The following is a 25614-nucleotide window of genomic DNA, read 5'->3' as shown; positions in this document are numbered from 1 at the left end:
CAGGCTCTCTGCTCAGCGAGGAGCCTGCTTCCTCCCCTCTCTCTACCTGCCTCTCTGCCTACTTGTGATCTGTCAAATAAATAAAATTTTTAAAAAAAGACTGATGAATCACAGACGGTACCCTTGAAGCCAATAATACATTATATGTTAATTAATTGAATTTAAATTAGAAAAAAGAAAGTGATCTGTTGAGAACTCTTACGGAAGCAACCTAAGTGTCCATCGATAGATGAATAAACAAAGAAGATGTACTATATACATATGATATACAACAAAATATTACTTAGCCATAAAAAAGAATGAGAATTTGCCATTTGGGACAATATGGATGGACCTAGAGGGTATTATGTTGAGTGAAATAAGTCAGACTGAGAAAGACAAATACCATATGAGTTCATGTATGTGTGGAATCTAAAAAAAAAAGAGTAAACAAAAAACAGAAACAGACCTACAAATACAGGGAACAAATGGATGATTGCTAGAGGGAAAAGGACAGGAAGATGGGCAAAATGCTTAAAGGAGAATGGGAGATACAGGCTCCCAGGTATGGAGTGAAGAAGTCACAGAGAAGAAAGGTACTGCATAAGGAATATAGTCAATGGTATTATAATAGTGTTGTATGGAAACAGAGTGTAGCTACACTTGTGGTGAACAGAGCATGACTGTTGAATCGTTACACTGTACAGCTGAAGCTAATGTAACAGGTACAGGTCAAGTGAAAGTTGTGTGTCAGTTGTATCTCAGTTAAAAAAAGAAATTACAAAAAAATGTTCGATTTTATCAAATTTTTTTTTACAAAAACCAATTGAGATGCTCTTATTGTTTTTCTTATTTAATATAATGATATTATCAACCACACTGTTGTAAGATTTGAATGGGTCTATGTATGTAAAGCTCTTAGAAATGTGTCATATAAGTGTTAGCTATTATAACTGATGTGCTGTGTTATTGGGAGAGGAGGGTCCCCAAGAATCAAAAACACTTTTTTTTTTTTTTCAGGGATACAATGGGTGTCCTTGGGATTATAACTCTTGTGTGTAATTCTTTCTTCTTCCCAGAAAACACTGGTCGTAAGAGAGCTGCCCGTGTTTACAAATTGAATGGATGGCTGTGGTCTTATCCCATCAGTCAGATTAGAGTGCCGGATAGAATGTTCTACTTAGAGAAGTGTGCAGACAAAAGGTGGGCGTGTTTGGAGGCAATTCTCCATGCTGTTTTTACACAACGTGTGTCAGCTCCCGTTCCAGACCGCCTTTTCTAGCATTGCAGAGCACATAGCCTCATTCAAAGCTAGAAGTGGTGTCCTTCTTGGGGGGAAAGGACAGATTTGCTTCCAGCCCAGGATAACAAAGATGATATCTCTCTGTGGCGCAAAGTCTGGACAGAACTGCTTACAGCTCTTTAAAAGACTGGAAGTTTACTAAACTTGGGGCTCCTCAGCTGGGACATGGACGCAAGCCCTTTCCCTCCGCACATGGGACCTGGGGACAATGGGAGCAGATGTGAACATGGAACTCATGCTGCCTGTCATGCCATGAGTACAAAATGTCTAACCATTGGGGTTGTTGTTTCCATCCCCACAGCTTTTGGAAGTGTATCAAGTCAGTTCCGTATGCGCTCAAGCCCTTGACAAGACCTGGACACATGACTCAAGAACAAAATGGTCAAAGTATGTGAAATGGAGACTCGCAGAAGGGGAAATCTGAACAAATAAGAACACATGGCAAGGTACTCAGTCTTACTCAGAAATACAAAATGGAGTCTTTACTGAAAATGTATCAAAAATGAGATAACCTTTCCTTATCCTTGAGTCAACTTATCAAATTGACTCAGTTAAACAATATGCATAGTTAACTTTTGATGCTGGTAAGATGAGAAAAATAGGTACCTGGCGCATTGCTGTTGGAAAGGTAAATCCTCACTGTGTTAATTTTCTTTGCTGTGTAACATTACGACACACCTCGGGGCTCAAAACAACACAACCGTATTAGCTCACAGTGTCAAGAGGCCAGAAATCCAGGGCCTGTGGGGCTGGGTTCTCTGCTTAGAATCATACACGGTTGAGATAAAAATGTGTGCTAGGGCCACAGTTCTTATCTGGGGCTGCAGCGTGCTCACTAGTTGCTGGCAGGATTAGTTTCCCTGCGGCTGTAGGGCTGAGGCCCCTCCCATTTCCTTGCTAGCTGTCAGCCCCAGGCTGACATAATCAGGGAATCCACATTACTCAGAGGACGGGGGATTATCGCAGGGCGTGTACGCGGTGAGGAGAAGGAGGTCATCCTAGAACTCTGCCTGTCATTACTGTAATTCGGGAAAGTAGTCTGGTATTATTAAGCATTCATATACATTTTAATTCTGCATTCCTACTTTTAGAACTCCATTTTATAAGGGGATGAAAGTCCAAAGATGTTTATTGCATTATTTGTGATGACCCCAATTTGGAAACTCATTCTTCACCGAAGGAGTAGGTTGAATAAATTATGGTTTATCTATCACATTCTTTATATGAATAACTTAGATCTTTATCTGTTGATAGAGGATTAATCAAGATCTACATTTTTCCCCAATTGGTTAACAATTGTCCCAATAACATTTATCAAATACTTATCTAGAATGACTAGAAATGCCACTTTTATTGTATATTAAATTTTTTTTTTTGAAGATTTATTTATCCAACAGAGGCAGAGACAGTGAGCCCAAGCAGGGGGAGGGACAGAGGGAGAGGGGGAAGCAGACTTCCTGGTGAGCAGGGAGCTTGATGTGGGGCTTGATCCTGGGACTCTGGGATCATGACCTAAGCCCAAGGCAGATGCTTAACCAACTGAGACACCCAGGTGCCCCAGAGACATCAGATTCTTATATAGATTTCTGGAAATTCCATTCTGCTCCATTGGTAACTCTGACATACAAAATCCTACTAATTAGATCAGTGTCTTGCAGTGTGGATGAGCAGTTACTATTACATATACAAACTAGCAGATATTTTGTTTCCATCATTGGCTGGATCTGCTGGTATGTGGAGCAGGAACCAGCATTTGCCATTTGTGACAGCACAAGGTAAAAGCTGATCAGTATTTTACCTTCTTTGATCAGGCGGTGGCCTTTCAAACTTAATGCCTACCACTTGCTGTGGAACTGCCCTCCGTAAACCAAACAGTTCTTTGCTGGTCAGTTGGTAGCTGTTTCCAGGGTACCATCCAAGCGGTGATGGGGTCTGACAGCTCTTAAAGTGTTTTCAAAGACAGCCCTACGGGAAAGAGGATCCCTGCTCACAGGGGCCGTCTTGCAGCCGGTCCCCCAGCAGCACGTTGCTGTACAAACAAGTTCCCTCTTACTACGGAACCCTTCTGGGCGCTGCTCTCTCCGCTGGAACTATTCTGTCTGCCCAAGAGAGAGGCAGAGATTGCAAATGGCTGTGAGGCAGATGCCCTGGGGGAAGCCCAGCACGAAGCTGGCGAGTTGGACCGATGCTAGTAGCGCCAGAAGGCTGCAAATGGTCCAGAAAGGAAGACGCTTCGGACGAGGCTTTGCCTGCTTGGTGATACATGTAAATGCTAGAAATAGTATAACAGGACCAGAACAGAAAACGCTGCAACAACTTGGATCACTGAATCACAATTCTTCAGACTAAGGAACATATTTTAGAGTCCGTATTGTCTAGCCATGGGCAGAGGAGGTATCTTCTTCAGATGAGCAGTTTAAAAGAGAACTGGGTAGGGTAGCTGGAGCACTGGTTGTCGAAGACCAACGGGAGGAGATACAAACATGAAGGGCTGGCTTACATACTTTCATGAGTGTGGGCTCACATTCCACATGAAGGAAGCCAGGGGAGGGTCCTTGCTACATAAATTCCTCTGCTTTCCTGGTGTATCTGGGAGAAAGGGGGGGGGGGATCATGGTACGACAATGACTATATTTTTTCTTTCTTCCCCACATCATCCCAAATGTTCTTTTCCTTACTAATGCGGTGGTCCTAGGATGAGGGACATGACTGCAAGTACTGGAAACAGGGATGGTTTTTAAACAGGAAATTGTTATAATTGTACCTTTAAACTTTTGGGTCAGAATTCTTAAGGGCTTGATGGGTTGGACCGTGCCTTAACCACATCTGGCAAAACTGACCTTGACAGTTAATGCAGCTGTACCTCCTAGTGGTAGAAGTAGCCCGTTCATTCCCTACATATATGGGAGTAGATGGGGTGGGGAGGGGAGGGCACTTGCTGAGTGAGTGTATCTGGCAATCTAGACCAGCTCAGCAGCTGAAACGAACATCCTTTCCAAAGGTCAAACATTTTGGGTACAAACGGAGGGGAGAGATAATAGCTAAGGGAAAATGAATGAATGGGTTACCCAATCAGGGAATTCCGATGTATCACATTCACACCTGGAAAGAGGCTCAGAGCAAGTGATTATATTGTCCTTTAGCTCAATTGTACCAGATGCCTAAAACGGTGATGACATATATTTCTGAGACAACTTCTATTTTTTTTTTTGAAGATTTTCTTTATTTATTTGAGAGATAGAATGAGAGGAGAGAGCATGAAAGGGGAGAGGTCAGAGGGAGAAGCAGACCCCCTGCCGAGCAGGGAGCCCCGTGTGGGACTAGATCCTGGGACTCTAGGATCATGACGTGAGCGGAAGACAGTTGCTTAACCAACTGAGACACCCAGGGGCCCCATAACTTCTATTTATTGAAAGTGAGTTGATCACATGAAAGCCAGCAAACTTGAATCTTGCCCAGAGAGACGTTTTGGTTATATGATATAATGGTAAATGGACTAATTGCTAATTGTCACCAGCTATGACCCCAAGACCTGACCTTGAGTGCCCACCTGCTGTACTCACTGACTTCTGTTCCACATTTTTCCTTAAACTCTTCTTTTTAGTTCATCTCTTAACTCAAGTAAATGGAAACCAAACCCACACCCCTGGTGATAGCAACCTTCTTGACCAGACCTCCCACTGGCCCAGACCACCCAGACCAGTTTGAGCCAAACCTCTGACTCAGGCCTGTGCATGAGTGACCTGTAGAATGACCAACAACTACATTTACCTCATTATAATACCAAAATGCTAAAGTGCGCACAAGCCTCATTTATATAACATGCAACGCGTATAGGCGTGTTTCCTTAAGACACATGCACTGCCGTACGCCAGCCTCTACATACTACAGCTTCCCTAAATACTCATCCTAACCCTTAATGAAAGGAACCCATCCACCCTTGCTTAGGGAGTCCTGGCTCTGAAAGTTACTTCTGTGATCTCCCTTTTTGCTGCAAATAAAGTTCGCTTTGTGCAACAACTCCACCTGGTGTGTCTGTGACTCACCACGAAGTGAATTCCCGTTGGTTCTGTTGCACAACTGCTTAGTGGGACTCCAGTAATATGCCAGATCTTTTTATCCTTATTTTTCAGATTACATGTATCATACTTAGGGTGGAACACTGCATTGTTGGTGAGATAATACTGATATTGGTCAAAAGTACTGTGACATTGGGTCAAAAGCCTCCTGTGCCTACCCCACACTGACTACTCCAGATGTTAGGCATATAGAAAGAACCATAGCCAAAGGCCAGGGGGTAGCCGGTATAATAAAGAATTGGGCTTACTTTTATCTCTGGTTCCTGGGACATTGCCTCAGAACTCCTGGAATTTCCTGATAGGAAGTGTCTTTGCTGTTTATGGTCAGTCCTGATAGTTTAACAGGCTGACTCAGGGTGGGTCCCTGATAGTTTGTGTTGATGAGATGACTCAAGATGAGAGGCGGGCTATGCCCGAAGGAGCAACCATGTGACTAGAGGGTTGGGGCTTTGAGCCACAGTGATAGATCTCTAGAGAGGGAAGGTGGGGCTAGAAATTGAGCTCAGCAGATGATTCTGACAGTGATAACTATGTAATGAAATCCCCATAAAGTTTTGGACACCAAAGCTTGAGTGTGCCTCCCCAGTTGGCGTTTTGTTGTGTTATCAAGTATTCTGTTGACGTGGGAGGAGGGTGATGTAACTTCGCTCCGTAGGGAGAACACAATGGAAGACTGGAGCATGGAACCTTCCCAGACCTCGCTTTATGATCTGTGTCCTTTTGCTGAAATAACACTTTAATTAAAAAATATAGTGGTTTTCTGAGCTCTTGGAAATGTTCTTGTGACTTATTGAACCTGAGTGGATATAAATTCGAGGGGACCCTCAAATTTATAGATAGTCGGTCAGAGGTGAGGGTGACCTGGGGACCTTCGCACTTGCAGCTGCTGTCTGAAATGAGGGCTGTCTTGAGTGACCATGCCCTTCGCCTGTGAAGTTTGGTCCAACTCTAGGTAGTTGATATCAGAAGTCGTTGCAATGCCCCCCGCACCCCGACCCATGCCCCTGGTTAAGAATATTAATAAAGTATTATCTAAAGGTATTCCTCTCAGTGTAGATGCTGTATGTCTAAAACCATAATTTTGCAGAAAATGGAAGTCAGTCATGAGGGACTAGATTAACATCAGAATCTCTACCATGCAGCATCTGGAGTCTTGTGAATGAAGACAGGATGAAGTTTCCATCTCTTACTGCATTACCCTGTCCTTCTACCTTAGAAGCATGACTTAAAACAACTACAAAAAAAACGGCTTTTCTTATCCACCAGGGAAGACCCTTTGAAGTGGGTGGTCAAGCCATTCCTCCATTTTTAACCACATTCCTACCTAAAAAGAGCACTTGGAGCTCCTTCTGGGTAAGTATGTGGCTTCGTCTTATCTTGAGTCTATCCAAGTTTATTCTTGTTTCCAAGGTCTGGATTTAAAACAGGTTATGAAAGTTTCTCAAGTTGACCATCTCTCTTCTATGGTTGCTACGGACAGAATTGTGTTCCCCTAAAATTCGTATGTTGAAGCTCCAACTCCCAGTGTGCTGGTATTTCAAGATGGGGCCTTTGGAAGACAACTGGGTTTAGAGAAATCATGAGTATGGAGCCCTTATGATGGGATTAATGCCCTTACAGGAAGAGAAGAGACGCATAGTGCTCTCTCTCTCTGCCATGTGAGAACACAGGGAGAAGGCTGCTGTTTGAAATTTTGCTCAGCACCTGGTAAATATTTTATTAAATATTATGATAGTATTTTTCTGTTTGTGTGATTCTTCCAATCTTCATAGATATGCTGATAGACAATCAAGACAAAGTCAGGCACTATTATTTCTCTATTTTTTTTTTAAACTAAGAAGCTCAGCCTTGATATTTTTGACTTAACTTCCCTTATCCTTTTCAAGTCTGAGTTGCAACAACTATCTGATCTTTCCAATTTCTTCTATTGAAAAGAAATACCCAAATAAGAATAGTGATGTTATTAAGTGATATTTTATTAAGACACTATCCAAACACTACCTACACCATCCCTCCCCACTCATAGTGAGGATGAGGATGGGGGAGCAGATGAAACATGACAGATGACCAAGGTGAAGCAAGACAAGGCAAAAAAAGATTAGGTGCTAGACTAGTGCAGAACTACAAGAGGTTTCAACGGACCCCATGAAGGACTCCTTTTTTGCCCATTTAGCCAACAGTGGAAATTATTTCTGTCTCCCCTAGAAAAAGCCCAGTGCAAATCAACTCTCTCCCAAGAAGAGAATCCACAGCCACATTATACCAGTATTAACTTGGCAATATGGTGCCATCTCATATCACAGAACCAGTAAAATCCTAAACTTAAACCCAAGCAATTCTCGCTGGGATGGAGAAAGAAAGGAGGTGGGGAGAAGGAGCCTTGAGCTCCCCCTAGAGGTTAGCAATAACATTCCCATAAAGTAGGATTTCTATTGTAAACCGACGTTTGTTTGCTCATATAACTAAATTTTCCATCATCATACTGCCAAAGTCTGTTCAAGAATTTGAGGAGCATTATAGTAATCAACAAATTGGAAAAAAAAAGCATATATATAACACATGGGCTATAAAAAGCACGAAGACACTGTCGTTTTATCTCTTTTTTAAATCCTTGTTGCAAGCATCCTGATGTGGACGTGAGTATCAAGGTTCAACCCATTGTAATTAGTAGCATCAGTCAGACATGACCACATGAGTTGCTTGAAAAGGAGAAATGCTAGTCTTACTTCCTTTCCCAATCTCTCCTCAAACCAATTAATCAGAATTTCTGGAGGTGGACCTAGGCACTAGTGCTTAAAAAGATTTCTCAAGTGATTCTAATGTGCAGCCAAGTGGAAAGATGTGCTCATCAAACCTAGTTTCTTCCTCTGAGCCCCATGTTTTTTCTTCTTTTCTATTTTATGTTTCCATTTTCTGTGGTTCCATTTTGTTGCTGGCAATTCCTCTTTTGATCTCTTTTATATTTTAATTTTATCAATCTAATTTTCTTCTTGAATACTCTCTTTTAGCCTCTGTTCAAAAGATGCTTCTAAACCGCATTTAATAAACCCAAGATCTTCTAGGTTTGTCCCATCATTCTCGCTCTGGTAATTCCTACTCCTTTAGGACCCTGGATCTTGTTTATGAGAAATAAGGTAGAAATCTATATCCAGGTACATGGCCTCATGAGAAGAATTTGAATGTTAATGATTTTTCTGTACTTATCATTCTTGGTCTTAGAGTTGCCTTTGCATTACATTCATTTTTTAAAATTGCTCCACCTAGCATATTTTTAAAAGATTTTATTTATTTCTTTTTAGCATATTTTTATGCTCTTTTTAGCATATTTTTAAAAGATTTTATTTATTTATTTGAGAGAGAGAGAGAAGAAGCAGGGGGAGGGGCAGAGAGAAAGGGAGAAGCAGACTCTTCCTGAGCAGGAAGCCTGATGTGGGGCTCGATCCTGGGACTCTGGGATTATGACGTAAGCCAAAGGCAGATGTCCAAGTGACTGAGCCATCCAAATGCCATAGAACTTGATTCATTAATAGAACATGGAAGAGATTAAGATCTTATGAAGAAAGTCATCCAAACATAACCCTAAACTCAGTACTAGACCTAAAACCTCCAAGTCCTCAGTTTTGTAACTGTCATTCTGGGATGCCTTTCAGAACAGCTGGGAAGATAACACTGATGACCGCCTACCTATCTGCTGGCTACTGCGTCTACCTTCTCCTACAACTAATATTTAGCCATGACTAAAAAGACAAAATAATATGGAAGCTTTCAAGGGAACAGCTTACTTTAGTTTATGTGCTTGATTCGGCTGAAGCAGGAGAACTCCATCACGCCAAGGGAACTTGTCCAGTTGTCTTCCTAGGGCAGGTCCAGTGCAAACCCAGAAGTGGATTTATCTTGGCTTCATCCCTTTTACCTATAGCTCAGCTCTCCACAGGCAAGAATCAGATGGGAAGCAACTGCGAGGTCCTGATGTTTTTGCCTCAATTTCTGTTTGTGCCAGTAAGACCAAACTGCAGGACCCCCGTCCTCCTCGCTATTTCCCCCTCCAAAGCTCAACTTTAAATTTCTGAATACTCCTCCTGTGTTTCCTCTGAGAACCCTTTGCCAGCATGGTGAAGGGCAGTCGCTGGTCTGGTGTGGATCCCTCTTCTTCTGGCTTCTGCTGACCCTCTTTGGCATGTGCCTTTCTTATTCCATCCTTTCTAAGTGAATTTGTTTACTCATGTTTCAGGATCCTGGCTCTTGACCTCTCTCTTGGACAAGTAGAGGTCTTTGGGCTGAGTTTTGTGTTTGGAATGGATATAACTGGTATATATGTGCAGGACTTCAACTAAAAAAAGGTCTGATAGCTGAGTACTGAGGAAGATCTGGCTGTGAGAGGAGGTAGGAAATATCAGGTCCAAATGAGCAGGGAAACAGCAAGACACTAAATTGAAGGGTTGGTAAAACAAGAACAACAAACAAAAACAGAGAAACAAACCAACCTGGCAAGACAGAATGAGTGGGTACAAGGGAAGAAACCTGAACATATTTCCAAATGCAAGGAGGTGCAGGGGATGGGAGTCTCAAAGTTGCCCATAGTTAAGGCATGGAAGAAAGGCTTGAATGATTCCTAGGAAGTTCTGGAACTTATCTTACTGGAAGTGAGCTGGAAACCATTTCACCTGCAACTTCTAAAATACATTTTAAGTACAACTTCTATGAAAAAAAATTTCAGTGAAGCTTTGGTACTACCAAAGTGTTCCACAAAGTGCCTGCTGCAGTTCCTTGTTAAACTGGGGACATCTCTCTTGGTCTTGATCTGATTGGGGCTCCTTCTGGTGCCTGAGTGGCTGCTTTCTCTCCGTGTTCATTGCTGGTCTGCTCACAGTGATGGAGCACACAAGCTACCCTGGTGGGAAGAGCTGTTTCCTGACTGGAATCCAGGTCATCTTACAATCCACAGAAATACAGAAGTTGGGATACTTCCCGTGCGAGACAAATAATCATCCTTTCAACCTCGACTCAGGGCACAGGTGCACTGTGTATTTAACAATTTAGTGCTAAGTATTATATAGATAATTATCGCAAAGGAGGAGAAAAATGGAAAGTTCCATTCTGGAAGGGCTCCTTAAGTAATTACCTATATTTAATTTCAGTAAACGGGTTTGTGTTTTAATGATTTCAACAATCTGAGCTTCAAATATCTGATTCTATTTGTATGAAGATTGTATGAAGATATATCAAGAGATCCATAATTAAGCTGTTAGAATCTGAGGCCAGCATTCCTCCAACATGATAATTAGCAACTGGATTCATCATCCTTTAAGATAGGATTTCAGGGAGCTTTTTATTTCTTCTCTATCTTCCTTCCTCCATCCCTCCCTCTACCCTTTCATATTTTTCTTTCCTATCATCAGAGCTAAGAACTGGATTTATTACAAAAGAGACCAAATCTTTACTTTGACAGATGCCTCTATAAACATTAAACCTTTGACCTTGTTTAGCTAACTGAAACCTGCCTAAAATTCAAGAGTCAAATAATTGGGCATTCAAATTTATTATTTGAATATTATTATTCAAATAATAGGGCATTTATCTTATTCTCTGGTTGTAATTCTCCACCTCCTAGAAAGAACTTCAATAAAGGAAAATTCCTATGCTTCTTTCTAGGGAAAGCAGGTTGCCAGATGGGGTAGTCTGAAGTCCTAATAATGTAAATTGAATAAGACAGGGGTCTTAGGCCTAACCATTGGCTCCTCCACAGTAGTGTTACTGAAATAACAATTAAAAATTTTTAAAAATTACCAAAAGGGCTAACATTAATTGAAATTTCTTATATTGCAGGCGCCCTGCTATGTACTTTATAGGTATTTTCTCTTTTAACCATCAGAATAACTCTATGGGTTAGAGACTATTATTATCTTTGTTGTACTATAAGGGCAATAAAGCTTAGAGAGACTAAGTAATTAGTGTAGGGTCACTAGCTACAAGGGCTGGAACTGTGACTCAAGCCCAGGTTAATATCATCAACTTCCCATGATTTGGACCATGTGGAAGAACCTCCTGGGTCAGGTTTTCCCATGTGTGTAATACACATTCATTCTACAGTTAGGTACGGAGTATCTTCTACATGACTAGCACCTTTGTGGAAAACGGGGATCCAATAACGAACAATATCTGTCTCTACCCTCAAGGAATTCATAGGTTAATTTAATTTATTCCCGCTTTGTTCTAGAGCAAACTTCCTGTTCAGATCTATTTGTTGGGCAATTAACCATAATTAATTAAACTCAGATGCCTAGATGGAATCTGCAGTTAACTTACATGGTGTGAAGGTGCCAGGTAAATGTAGAATTCTGGGAGCAAAATGCTTGCATTTTGACCAAGACTTATATATCTGCTTAGTATTTGCCATATCAAACACCCGGTGGATCTACAGAGTCTAGGGACTTTGTGCCTTCCCCCTCAATGGTTTCCCAAACTGAGCTTATTAAAGTAGAATGCTTAGCAGCCCCTACCCCTCCACCCCAGAGTTTCTGATTCAGAGTTTGCATTTCTGAAAAGTTATCTGATGATATGGACGGTGCTGGTGTCGGGCTCACACTCCGGAAACCCTCGCTGGGTCATCTATGCATAATTTTAGTCTTGAGTATGTTATGAAATAATTCTCTCTGCTGGGATCCTAATGAGTTTAGTCTCTTAAAAGACATTTGATCTTAAAAGCCTCAGATTTCAATCTACTTTTCTCTCTTCCACTCTTCAAAAATATTTGTTGAGATCTTTGTTAAGAAACTGGAGATATTGACGTGAATAAGACCCTATGGCTGGAAGTTTTGTATATTTAAGAAAGAAATTTCCACCTCTTAACTTCTATCTCCATACTAACTTTCAGTGTAATCCACTAAAATGTTAAAATGAGCACATTCTCTCTAATGTTGAATGTTTCAAGATGATTAGCTAAGCAAAAATTAAACTACAAAATCATTTATGTTTTATTAATGTGCTAAATTGGACAAAATTAGTTAAACCCTTTAAAGGTTTTTATAAGACAAAGAAATACAAAATATCAAGATCTCAATTTAGCTTATAGGCTAAATCTGTAGATGCCATATACATAAAATGGATATTTAATAGTTTTTCAGCTCTGTTGATGAACAAGGTCTTTCCATACATGGATTATCAAATTTTGAATATTTAGAATACAATTAAGGATACTCTGCACTTTCTTTTTTAAATACAAAAGAATTAGATGATTTGATGATTTAAGAGTTTCAGGATCACATAATGCCTATGAGTCATGAGTGTGACCACTACCACGCAACATTTATTGAGTACTTAGCATGTGTCAAGCACTGTACTTCGTGCTCATTATGTCTTATCTTTTACCCCTCCCAAAATCTATGAAGTAGGTACTATTATTATCTCCATTCTACTAAGGTTTAAATATTTAGCACTATGTATTGGCACTGTTGGTATTGTTGCTAAGGGCAGGAAGTTCTGGTGTCCAGGTGCACGGGCTTTGACTTCAGGGGAGGGGATGTATTGTGAAACGAGTGGGTAGACGGGCTACTTCCCAGCAGTCACAAGTCCTCTGCCCAAATCCTCCCACTGACTTTAAAACCCAGCTGAGCTTTGCCCTTTTCTTTTGTCCTCCCACCCTTTGGTATGCAGGAAGGATGTGGCATTGCTACAAGAGTGATGTCACAAGGAACAGGACATGCTGTCCATTCAGAGACATCAAGAGTATAACTTCTCCTGGTATGCTGTTTTGGAGAAATTGAATGGACAGTTTTATCTTTGGATATTTCTCTTAACCTTACATTTTAATGATGTAAGGGATGTCCTCAGAGACTAACAAAACCCTTTTCTTGATATGTAGATCTTTTAGTACTCATAATCCTCTTGCTGTTTTAAAATGCATCTCAATTCTGATATGTCCGAAACGGAACTTACCATCTTCCCTCCCCTGCAAACATGTGCCAAGCCCCTCCTCTTTTTCCCACCTTGAAAAATGGCCCTATCACACACACAGTTGTCCAACCCAGAAACCTGTCCTTCATTCTAGTTTCCTCCTTACCCCTCACCCCAATTTAATTAATCAAATCTTGTCAACCTACTTCCTAAAAGACCATCCACTCTTCCCACCTCACCGCATTACACTTCTTGCCTTCTTATTTGCGACTCTCATCTTTTAATGCATGTTACTGTGAAATTGATTCTTCTAAAACCCCAATTATTATGTCATGTTCTTTTTTTTTTCATTTTTTAAAAGATTTTATTCATTCCTTGACAAAGAGAGACAGACAGCGAGAGCAGAAACACAAGCAGGGGCAGTGGGAGAGGGAGAAGCAGGTTTCCTGCTGAGCAGGGAGCCTGATGTGGGGCTCAGTCCCAGGACACTGGGATCATGGCCTGAGCCGAAGGCAGACGCTTAACGACTGAGCCACCCAGGCGCCCCTATTATGTCATGTTCTTAAACACCCTCTAATACCTTTCCACTGCTATTAGTATAAGTTTCAAATTTTGTAATGTGGCTTATGAGATGTTCCATGACTGGTCTCTGCCTACCTCTCCTGTCTGTCTCTGACCACTTAGACTCCAACCATGATGAATTTGTTTTTGCTTGAGAGGACCACATCCTATCTCCCATACATGCCGTTTACATGCTGTTCTCGCCATCTGGAACACTTTCCCCTCAATTTCCACTCATACATCTGACATCAACTTAAATATTCCTTTCTCTAGGAAACTTTTAATTCTTCTACATTAAGGAAGGTATGGACAGCATATGTACCTTTTTTTTTTTTTTTTAGATTTTTAAAAATTTTTTAAATTTCTTTTCAGCGTAACAGTATTCCTTGTTTTTGCACCACACCCAGTGCTCCATGCAGTCCGTGCCCTCTCCAATGCCCACCACCTGCTTCCCCCAACCTCCCACCCCCCTGCCCCTTCAAAACCCTCAGATTGTTTTTCAGAGTCCATAGTCTCTCATGGTTCACCTCCCCCTCCAATTTCCCTCAACTCCCTTCTCCTCTCCATCTCCCCTTGTCCTCCATGCTATTGGTCATGCTCCACAAGTAAGTGAAACCATATGATACTTGACTCTCTCTGCTTGACTTATTTCACTCAGCATAATCTCTTCTAGTCCCGTCCATGTTGATACAAAAGTTGGGTATTCATCCTTTCTGATGGAGGCATCATACTCCATAGTGTATATGGACCACATCTTCCTTATCCGTTCGTCCGTTGAAGGGCATCTTGGTTCTTTCCACAGTTTGGCGACCGTGGCCATTGCTGCTATAAAAATTGGTGTACAGATGGCCCTTCTTTTCACTACATCTGTATCTTTGGGGTCAATACCCAGTAGTGCAATTGCAGGGTGATAGGGAAGCCCTATTTTTAATTTCTTGAGGAATCTCCACACTGTTCTCCAAAGTGGCTGCACCAACTTGCATTCCCACCAACAGTGTAAGAGGGTTCCCCTTTCTCCACATCCCCTCCAACACATGCTGTTCCCTGTCTTGCTAATTTTGGCCATTCTAAGTGGTGTAAGGTCGTATCTCAATGTGGTTTTAATTTGAATCTCCCTGATGGCTAGTGATGATGAACATTTTTTCATGTGTCTGATAGCCATCTGTATGTCTTCATTGGAGAAGTGTCTGTTCATATCTTCTGCCCATTTTTTAATATGATTGTCTGTTTTGTGTGTGTTGAGTTTGAGGAGTAATAATAATAATAATATATAATAATATATAATATATTAATAATAATATAATATAATAATATTATTATAATATATATAATTATATATATAAATTATATATATATAATTATATAATTATAATATATAATAATATATATAATATAATATAATATAATAATAATAATATAATATAATAATAATCATTATTATTTGCAGATACTTTATCATAGGTGGCAACTAGATTCTGAGATGAACAAAAAGGACTTCTCTGCAACTAATATGTCAACATATGTGTTTGTAAATGGATCAAAATATTTTGTCAATGCTATTGTTAAATATATTCATCAAATTTATGTTCAAATTTTCTTAAATTCTTGTTAAGAATTTGTCATTTTGCACATTGATCAATGATGGAATAGAAGACTCAGAAATAAACCCATAATTACATGGTCAATCAATCTTTAACAAAGCAAGAAAGAACACCTGATGGGAGAAAGACAATCTCTTCAACAAATGGTGTTGGGAAAACTGGACAGCCACATGCAGAAGAATGGACCTGGACCATTTCCTTACACCGTACACAAAAATAAAATGAATTAAAGACCTAAATGTGAGACAGGAAATCATGAACATACTAGAAGAGAGCACAGACAGTAATTTCTCTGACATTGTCCATAGCAATGTTTCTCTAGATAGGTCTCCTTAGGCAAGGGAAATAAAAAAAAATCAAAATAAAAAGCTTCTGCACAGTGAAGGAAACAATAAACAAAACTAAAAGGCAACCAACTGAATGCGAGAAGATATTTGCAAATGACGTATCTGATAAAAGGTTAGTATCCAAAATATACAAAGAACTTGGACAACTCAACACCCGCAAAAACAAATAATCTAACTAAAAAATTGGCAGAAGACATGAACAGACATTTTTCCAAAGAATAGAGATGGCCAAGAAACACATGAAAAATGCTCAACATCACTTATCATCAGGGAAATGCGAATCAAAAGCACAATAAGATACCACCTCACACCTGCCAGAATGACTAAAATCAACAACACAAGAAACAACAAGTGTTAGCAAAGATGTGGAGAAACAGGAACAGGAACCCTCTTTCACTGTTGGTGGGAATGCAAACTGGGGCAGTGACCCTGGAGAACAGTATGCAGGTTCCTCAGAAAGTTAAAAATAGAGCTACCCTTTGATGCAGTAATTGCACTACTGAGTATTTACCCCCAAAATACAGAAACACTAAATCAAGGGGATACATGCACCTCTATGTTTATTGCAGCATTATTTACAATAGCCAACTTATGAAAGCAGCCCGGATGTCCACTGATGGATGAATGGATAAAGAAGATGTGGTGGGGGCGCCTGCGTGGCTCAGTGGATTGAGCCGCTGCCTTTGGCTCAGGTCATGATCTCAGTGTCCTGGGATCGAGCCCCGCATCGGGCTCTTTGCTCAGCGGGGAGCCTGCTTCCCTCTCTCTCTCTCTCTCTCTCTGCCTGCCTCTCTGCCTGCTTGTGATCTCTCTCTCTGTCAAATAAATAAATCTTTAAAAAAAAAAAGATGTGGTGTATATATATACAATGGATATTATTTAACTGTAAAAAGAATGAAATCATGCCTTTTGCAACATGAATGGAGCTAGAGAGTTTAATACTAAGTGAAATAAGTCAGTCAGAGAAACGCATACCATATGATTTCACTAATTTGTAGAATTTAAGAAACAAAACAGATTAGCAAAGGGAAAAAGAGAGAACGAGAGACAAACCAAGAAACAGACTCTTAATTATAGAGAACAGACTAATGGTCACCTGATAGGAGATGGGTGGGGGGTGGGTGAAAGAGGTGATGGGGATTAAGGTGTCCTGGTGAGCACCAGGTGTTGTACGGAAGTGTTGAATCGGTAGATTGTACCCCTGAAACTCATAAAACACTGCATGTTAACTGTAGTGGAATTAAAATTTAAAAAGTTTGTTATTTTGTTTGTAATAAAGTGAACATTATGAATGATGAGGAGTGCAAGTAAATCCAGAATACTTGTTCCAAAAGCAAAGATTTTATCTATGAGACATGAAATATTATGTAATTACATAATGTAATATTATGTAGAATAATAAATAATATTATCATCAACACTATGGATGAAAAGCTTTATTCATCATCTAGTCCAGTTACTTCAAAAGTTTGTGGTTTTTTTAAAGATTTTATTTATTTATTTGACAGAGAGAGATCACAAGCAGGCAGAGAGGCAGGCAGAGAGAGAGGAGGAAGTAGGCTCCCTGCCAAGCAGAGAGCCCGACGCGGGGCTCGATCCCCGGACCCTGGGATCACGACCTGAGCCGAAAGCAGAGGCCTTAACCCTCTGAGCCACCCAGGCGCCCACTTCAAAAGTTTTTAAAGGAAAGCTGATTTCTGTTTCTGTTTTTGCTTTTTAAATGAAACACCATGCCAAAATTAAATAGAAAGTGAAAACAAAGTGAGGTGAGACCCTTTAAGTTCTGTCCACTTGTTTCCTCTTCCCCTCCTCTGTAGGAATTGAGGACTCTGGAATTTAGTTTGAAATACTATTCTAGTATAACCCATCACCATACAGATAAAATTAAGATCATGCTAGTTTTATCTTACTAAGTCAGATGCCCTTCTAAAGTAGCAAGAAAAGGTCTGGTTGGACAGGAACAGGACTAAGAAGTAACGCACTCTACAAGCATGTGGTACTTCCACACATACACACATGTGATATAGACATACCTGCAAAGAGATATTCAGAGCATGCTATTATATTACAAAGTAATAAATAAATACGTCACCTGGGAAGGTGCGGTCAACCTTGACCCTTATGGAAAATTCCCTGTACTCCTCAATATTTTTACTGATTCCTGAGCATATGTTTTCATAGTTGTCTCTATTCTAAGCTCTTCCTTCAAAGGGATTAGCTAGATGTATGAACTGTTGCACTGTCTAGTTGACATCTTCCCTCCTTCTCACCATGTCACAACAGACATGAGACTCAGCCCTGAGATGTAACAAATAATCCAGTTCATTTTAAGTGTCTTTATCTTATTATAGTAATATAAGTCCTGAAATGATGGGCTTAATCTTATCCTGCCAAATATATCATTTTTAAAGTTTGAGCTTTATGATGTAAATTTTTAATATTTCTTCCCTAACATGTAAACACTTTTGTGATCAGTGGAAGAAAGAGTGGCTTTGACAGGGTGTATAAAAAGATTAGTGCACAGACATAATTTTGAAATTATAAGTGACTGCTTCTAGTTCTAGAAAACTTGCAATGATTTATCAAGACAAATTTTGTCCTATCTACTCTAATGAGAGAGAGATGATTAAAACTGTCGTGGAATCGAAGGGGAAAACAGAGAAGTAAAAGAGTGGACTGTGAGATAGCCTCACCACAAGCCAGTAGAATGGTGAAGACAGGGACATGGAAAGCCTGGGCAGATCTGTGTGCGTCCTGGAACATGGAGTCAAAGGAGAGGGGATGGAGATGCCACCCTTGTGGGCTGATAAGTGACGTGTGAGAATGTGGTGGGAGAGGGCAGACAGGAGGGTGATGATATAAAAGGGGAAGTCATAAGGAAATGGAAAGATTTTTATCTTTGACTTTTCATGTTCTGTTTTGGGGATGGCTACATGCCTTTTATTTTCAGACTTGCCGAAATTAGAAATGTGTATTAGTTTTCTATTGCTGGTGTAATGAATTAATACTAACTTAATGACTTGAAACAACACAGTTTCATTATTTTATAATGCTGTAGGTCAGAAGTCTGACATGGATCTCACTAGGCTAAAACAAGGTGTCAGCAGACCTGTATTCCTTGAGTTCTAGGAAAGAATCCACTTCTTTGCCTTTTCCAGCTTCTAGAGGCTGCCCTCCTGCATTGGGCATGACTCTCCTCCATCTTCAAGACCAGCCACATTATACCTCTCTGAACATTCTTCCATAGTCACATCATCTCCTTCTGTGGAAAGTTTCTTTACTTCTAAAAACTCATATGATTGGGGCACCTGGGTGGCTCAGTGGGTTAAGCCGCTGCCTTCGGCTCAGGTCATGATCTCAGGGTCCTGGGATCGAGTCCCGCATCCGGCTCTCTGCTCGGCGGAGAACCTGCTTCCTCCTCTCTCTCTCTCTCTCTCTGCCTGCCTCTCTGCCTACTTGTGATCTCTCTCTGTGAAATAAATAAATAAAATCTTTAAAAAAAATAAAAAAAATAAAAACTCATATGATTAAACTCGCTTCACCTGGATATTTCATTGTAATCTCTCCAAGTCCTTGATCATATCACATCTGAAAAATCCCTTTTGCCATGTAAGGTAACATTCTCAGGTCATTATTCTGCCGACTACAGGATAATTCCTTCTCTAGCCTACTCTAGATCTTTTAATCTGAATGAAACAAGGACACTAATACAAGCCAAAGGGATTTTATTCTCTATTTCTTGCGAAATTCACTGCCATGCAAGGCTCAGATATAATCTGTATTTCTTCTCCCTTGTCTAAACATGAGAGTCACAATATCTGAATGGCGCAGGGTTTCAGGCCTAGCTGAGTTTCTTGGTGTCTGAAAGCTGGATTACAAAGCAGAAGTAGTGACTGGTAAGCAGGCTTCTGTCTGCATAACCACAGTATTCTAAAAAGAGAAAGGCTATTTGAACACTTTCATTTTTTTCCTCAGGGAAACATAGTGGCCTGTCGTGCTAGCCAAAGTCTTACCTCATTTTTGACTGTGATGGCTACATTTTAAAATTTTTCTTAAATTTAACACCAAGCAAGCATAATTAATAGAGAAAAAGGACCTCAAGTGATAAAACCATAAGCATTACATATTGTAAGACCTAAAATTTTAAGTGCTGCTTTGACATCTTTGAGCCTCCTAGGACACCGGAGGCCACACCATGAGTTTTCCTGCTCTTGCCAGATATGCCCCCAAACTAGAGGGAAGGCTCCCAACGGGCTCATTCCCATATCAGCCAGACCTGCTGCAGCCTACCTAATCCTCAACCTAATGGGCTTTACCTTCCGGCCAGTCCATACAATTATTCAAAGAAGCAAATCACCCTCTCCCACAGGAACCAAGGGTCACTCCATTCTCTCATTATTCCGAAGCCTGCCTCCCACAGCCCCTGCTGGTTCACTCTGCTCCTGAGTGCCAACCCCATGTGACCCTGCCTGGCGTGTGGTATATGCACTCCCCTGGGCTGTGAGTATATGTGACTAATCCACTGCGGCCAATCTCTTCTGTCCAGTGTCAGGCGTCATGTGTTCTGCCATCTTGTTCACTGAGGGTGGGAAACTCCTCCTTCACCAATGGTAGAATAGGAAGTGATCAGAACCTATTTGCTTTCCTTGTTGCAAAGTATTTGGTCTTTGGACTGAAAAAGATATGTGAATGCTCTGGGTCCCGTAACAAGAACCACAGGCCCAGTCTTCCTCATGGGAAAAGGAACAAAGTCAATATATGATGCTGTTATGTATTCCTGGGATTTTTCTAGGGGCTTCCAGTAACATTGCAGAAATGTGGCAGGGGACAGAACGCAAGAAAATTGGTTTCACATGCAGCTCACTAGCTTCTTTGGGCGTGTCATAACCTTTCAAACACCAAGTTAATAGACACTGGAATGTGTTGAGGAGGAAGAGCTTATCTAAAGAGAAGGCCGCATTCCATCTTATTCCCCGTCAAAGCTTTTTGTCTTGACTTTTGTAGAAAAAATGGAAAATACGTAATAGTATGATATAAACTGAGATTGATATCCAGAATATAAAAGGAACTCCTAATAATCAACAAGACAGAAAATTTAATAGAAAAAAATATATAAAGATGAGGCTAGGTAAGTGACAGAAAGGAAAATCCTGGCGGTTAATAAATGTTTAAAGAGAAGGTAATTCTCACCAATAATCAAGGGAATACAAGTTAAAATAACAATACTCTTTGCACTCATCATTTGGCAAAACTTAGAAAGTCAGATAATATCCAGGGATGATGAAAATGTGCGGAGACTTCAGGAACTCTGAGGAGCAGTATAAACTGGTGTAGCTGACTCCAGAGCACAGGCTTACATGAACAGTGAAATTAAGCATGCCCATAGCCTGCGACTAGCACGTTTGCTTCCAGGACTACGTCCCAGGGAAGTCCTCAAGGAGTTGATGACGGTGTTCGCCCAGGTCTTATGTATGGTAGCAAATAACTGGAAGCAAACTAAATGGCCACTGATTTCCAAGGCACCAGTAAAATGTGATAAGATCAGATTCTCAGCATCATTCAAAAACAGTAATTTAGAGCTACATTTAGCAACATTGATAGATCTCAAAAACTTATTATTGAATAAAAAAATAACTCAATAAGCGGGATGACCCTTATCTAAAATCCTTTTCATTTAAGTTAAAACCTAAACACAAAACATGCCGTAAGCTTTAAAAATACACCCATCTTTAAGTAAGCGTGTGAAAAATGGATTAGAAAGTAGGTGTTTGGCTATGGAAGGGGGGGATGGGATTGTAGATGGGGGATGGAGATGAAAAAGTAATGGAGTAAGATGGCACCAATGGAGGGAACTAATTCTAACTGATAATGATAGTGTACCATAAACGGGGGCTGTGATTAACTTGGTTCTGTGCTCCCGATTCCAGAGAAATAGAAAGGAGGAAGAAAGGGAAGAAGGGAGGGAGGGAGGGAGGGAGGGAGGGAGAAAGGGAAAAAGGATAGGAGGAGGGAGGGAGGAAGAAAAGAAGGAGGGAGAGAGGATTGAAGGAGGGAGGAAGAGAGGGAGGAAGGCAAGAGGGGGTAGAATGTGTCTGTAGGTGTAGATTACGAGACCTTGACTTTTGGGGAGTGCATTTCCAACCACTGAGCCCATTCTCTTGTAGGCACTTTGGACTCCTAGTGAGGACAAACAGATAAGTAGGCATCCTGGTGTACGAGACAGGAATTTGGAGTGCAAGACAAGAGATGTGCACATTTCTTTCATCTTTATCACAGGCTGGTTGAATAATCTTTGGTAGGTCACAGATAACACTGTTAAATGGACCTGTTCTGTGTCCTGCAGGATCCTTGTGATGATGAAATTAGGGGAACATGTGGCAGAAAATATCAGCTTTGCATAAATATCAGATGACGAATCTGTAGCAAGACTTGGGGTAGACAAAATGATTCTAGTCAAGAGAAGGAGAGTTGAACTAAGTTTCCTAGGCCCTGAACTTGCCCGGGTCCTTGCCTCCTGGAAAAGGAAAAGGACAAAAGCCAAATCCAAGGGAGATTCTTTATCTTAAGGAAAAATTGCAGGGGCACCCGGGTGGCTCAGTCAGTTAAGCGGCTGACTCCACGCAGCTCAGGTCATGGTCTCAGGGTTCTGGGATTGAGACCCACATGGGGCTCTATGCTCAGTGAGAAGTCTGCTTCAGGATTCTCTCTCTGCCCCTCCCCCTGCTTGTGCTCTCTCTCTCTCTCTAAAATGAATAAATCTTTTTTTAAAAAAATTACCATATATTGTTACATTTGTTCTATTTTATTATTGTTGTTAATTTGTTACTGTGCCTAATTTATAGATTAAACTTTACTGTAGGAATGTTTGTATAAGAAAATCATAGTAACACAGGTTTTGGTACTATCTGCGATTTCAAGCATTCACTGGGGATCTTGGGACATATTTCCTGTGGCATAAGGGGAAGTCCTGTAGTTCCGTACTGTTATGATCTTCCCCCAAACCTCTAAATATTCTTCTTTCAGTTCTTCCTTTACTGATTCTCCTAGCTTGACCTTGGTCACATTATTATACTTAGAAATGTCCCCGGATCTGGTTGTCCCCAGACATTTCCTTGCTGGTATATAGGGTTGGACTCCTATCTTACAGTATCATACCTTACATTAGAGAAGATGTTACGTATTTACTTTCAATGATAAGACAAACTTTTAATTTTCTATCTCTCAGAAGTTACAAAAATTATTCAAAATCCACAGAGGTAAAGAAGACGCTTTTTGGTACAAGAACTGTGAGTCCTTTTCTACTGGAAGCTGAGGATGATTCTCAGAAATCCTTAGGACCGCAGGAAAGCTCTTCTCCACTAGACCTGTGGACGGTGCAAGTGCCAAGAAAACTTTAAGGGATATTCTCTTAACTTCTACCCTGGCTTATGTCCTCCCCCCTTCCCTGCCTCCTTTCCTTTGAAGTGAATGCTGATAATTTTGGGTGTCAAGAGCTAGATTTTTGGGTCAGTAGATCTCTGTTTGGCCATGCATGCGGGCAGGTTTGGCTCCTGAGAAAATCTGAACATACTGGGTTCCAGGAATGGCTCACTGATGAAGGAAGGAAGGGGAAATCCCATTTCTTGAGTGCCGAGAACTGATATTGGAGATATCACTCAATTATTCCATAGTCCAGTGAGGTAGTGATCATTGTTTTCATTGGAGAGAAAAATGACAGGTTAAGAGAGACCTAAAATGTTTTCAGTGGACAAAAGTATCACATACAAAGTGACAGAATTGGATTTTGCATCTGATAACAAAGCTCATTATTCTGTTTCTATACTCCTATGAGGTCTTGGAGGTCACCTAGCACCATTCTCCTCCCCTAACACTTCCCCTGCACTTTCACATGAGAAAACTGAAGTCCTTAGAGATCACCTGTGTTGTCCTAGATCATATGGTAGCTAAAAGTAAAACTGGGTTTGGAACTTGGGTGCTCTGGGCCACTGTTTGCCACTTTATGCTTCCACAGTTACAAAATTAGATTATATATAATGTAGTTATGGTCATAAAAATCACGTGATACTCTTTGCTTGAAGATATTGCTTAATGTTTTTCTTTCCTGCTTTTCTGTCCCATTTCACCAGCACAGCCTGCCGTATGCCCTCTTCTTGGACATATCTGCTGCCGCATAGAGAGAGCGTCAGGAGGTCCACGTGGCTGGGAATTTCTAGACATTCAGCCTAGGAGTATGGAGAAAGCAATGACCGGAAGCTGGATTTGAAGGCACCGTAAGGAAGGCATTTCTTACAAGGTAACCTACGGATGCAACTGTCTCTAGGTAGGTGACGTGCCCTTGTTGATGCTGAGACTGGAACACTTGGTGGGAACTCAAAGCGACTCAAACACATATAGAAACCGGGCAGTAGATGGTTGGCCAGAGACTGACTGTATATGGCTTGTAATTCGTTTCTACTTTGAACTTAAATTATGTAGGAAAGGAATACGCTTCAGCAGCAGAAGAATTGAGTGTATCAACAATGCCTACAAGTCTGAAGGAGCCACTCTGCATTTTACGTAAATCTTCTTTCCTTCAAAGGGGCTTCAAAGTACCGGCAGACAATGGACACGTGCTCTGTGCCTCTTGCTCCGAGGACGGAGACACCACTGCATTAGGGGAGGCCTGACGTTAGCCTTCTTTCTCTCACTTTTCCCCCAGTCCCAGCTCTTATTTCAGGATCATATGAGATTTACGCAAGATCCTGCTCGCCTCCCTAATCAGGGAAGACAGAGGAGATTCAAGTTCCTGGGGAAGGGGAAGCTGCTGTTGAGCAGAAGGCAATGGGAGAGTGATCTGGGACAGAGAACGCGGGTGCGGGTGTGAGACAAACTGTGCATTCTCAGGAAGGACAGATAATATTAGAAAGCATGGTAAACTGGATGAAAGTTTGTAGAAGAAGAATCAACACAGAAAGCTTTGTGGCCAGGGTTGGGGGAGGGACATGGGATAGGCCCGTAGTACACTTTCAAGAAAGGGAGGGATGAAGGGAGGGAAATGATCAGTGCTCTTCCTCTGCACCTGGGAGCTGGCTGGGTCTGCATGGCCAGAGGTCGGTCTGTAACACGCATCAGATTTCGCAGATTGCTTCTGAAATTACTGAACGATGTTAAGCATCTGAATGGTGCTTTGTGGTGGGTGGTGGTACTGTTGATGGGCGTGGGTGAGTTCCAAGGATGTGTATCATAGGAAAAAGTTCTTTCTAAATCCGGAAAGATGTGATTCTCTGACTCTAAAAGTTAAAAAACAACGCAAGACAAATAGCATGGAGGACAAGGGGAGATGGAGAGGAGAAGGGAGTTGAGGGAAATTGGAAGGAAAGGTGAACCATGAGAGATATGGACTCTGAAAAACAATCTGAGGGTTTTGAAGGGGTGGGGGGGTGGGAGGTTGGGGGAACCAGGTGGTGGGTATTGGAGAGGGCACGGACTGCATGGAGCACTGGGTGTGGTGCAAAAACAATGAATACTGTTACGCTGAAAAGAAATTAAAAAAAAAAAAAAGAATACTGAAGCCCTCTAATAACCCTGTTCTGGCCTAATGGATAAATAATATCTCATCCCTACTTTTGTAATCATTCTGTATTCTTTTCAGTGATAAGGTTCCTGGAAAAGATGGCTTTTGCAATCAGTTTTGAGTCTCAAGCTCACAAGCACTGGAGCAAATTCTCATTCACCCACACCTCATATAAATCATACTAAGAAATTCCTCTCACAAAAGGTCCTTCTACGGGTTTTCTCTATAGCCCATTCTGGAAAAGTTTTCTTCACTTCTAATCAGACACCACTGAAGCCACTTTTCCTAGTTTGTTGTT

At 41.0% G+C, this 25614-nt stretch overlaps 1 long non-coding RNA gene across 1 annotated transcript; it reads left to right on the top strand.

The window, feature by feature from the left end:
* Nucleotides 1-1488: 1488 nt before the first annotated feature.
* On the top strand, nucleotides 1489-24624 carry LOC125086081 (uncharacterized). Its single transcript, XR_007123093.1, has 3 exons — nucleotides 1489-1728; nucleotides 6504-6714; nucleotides 23890-24624. It is a non-coding gene; the product is annotated as an uncharacterized LOC125086081 (long non-coding RNA).
* Nucleotides 24625-25614: the final 990 nt, after the last annotated feature.

This window comes from Lutra lutra, chromosome 15, assembly GCF_902655055.1.
Source record: "Lutra lutra chromosome 15, mLutLut1.2, whole genome shotgun sequence".
Lineage (NCBI taxonomy): Eukaryota > Metazoa > Chordata > Mammalia > Carnivora > Mustelidae > Lutra > Lutra lutra.
Note: the sequence above shows the minus strand (reverse complement) of the source record. Positions and strands in the feature narration are given on the sequence as shown.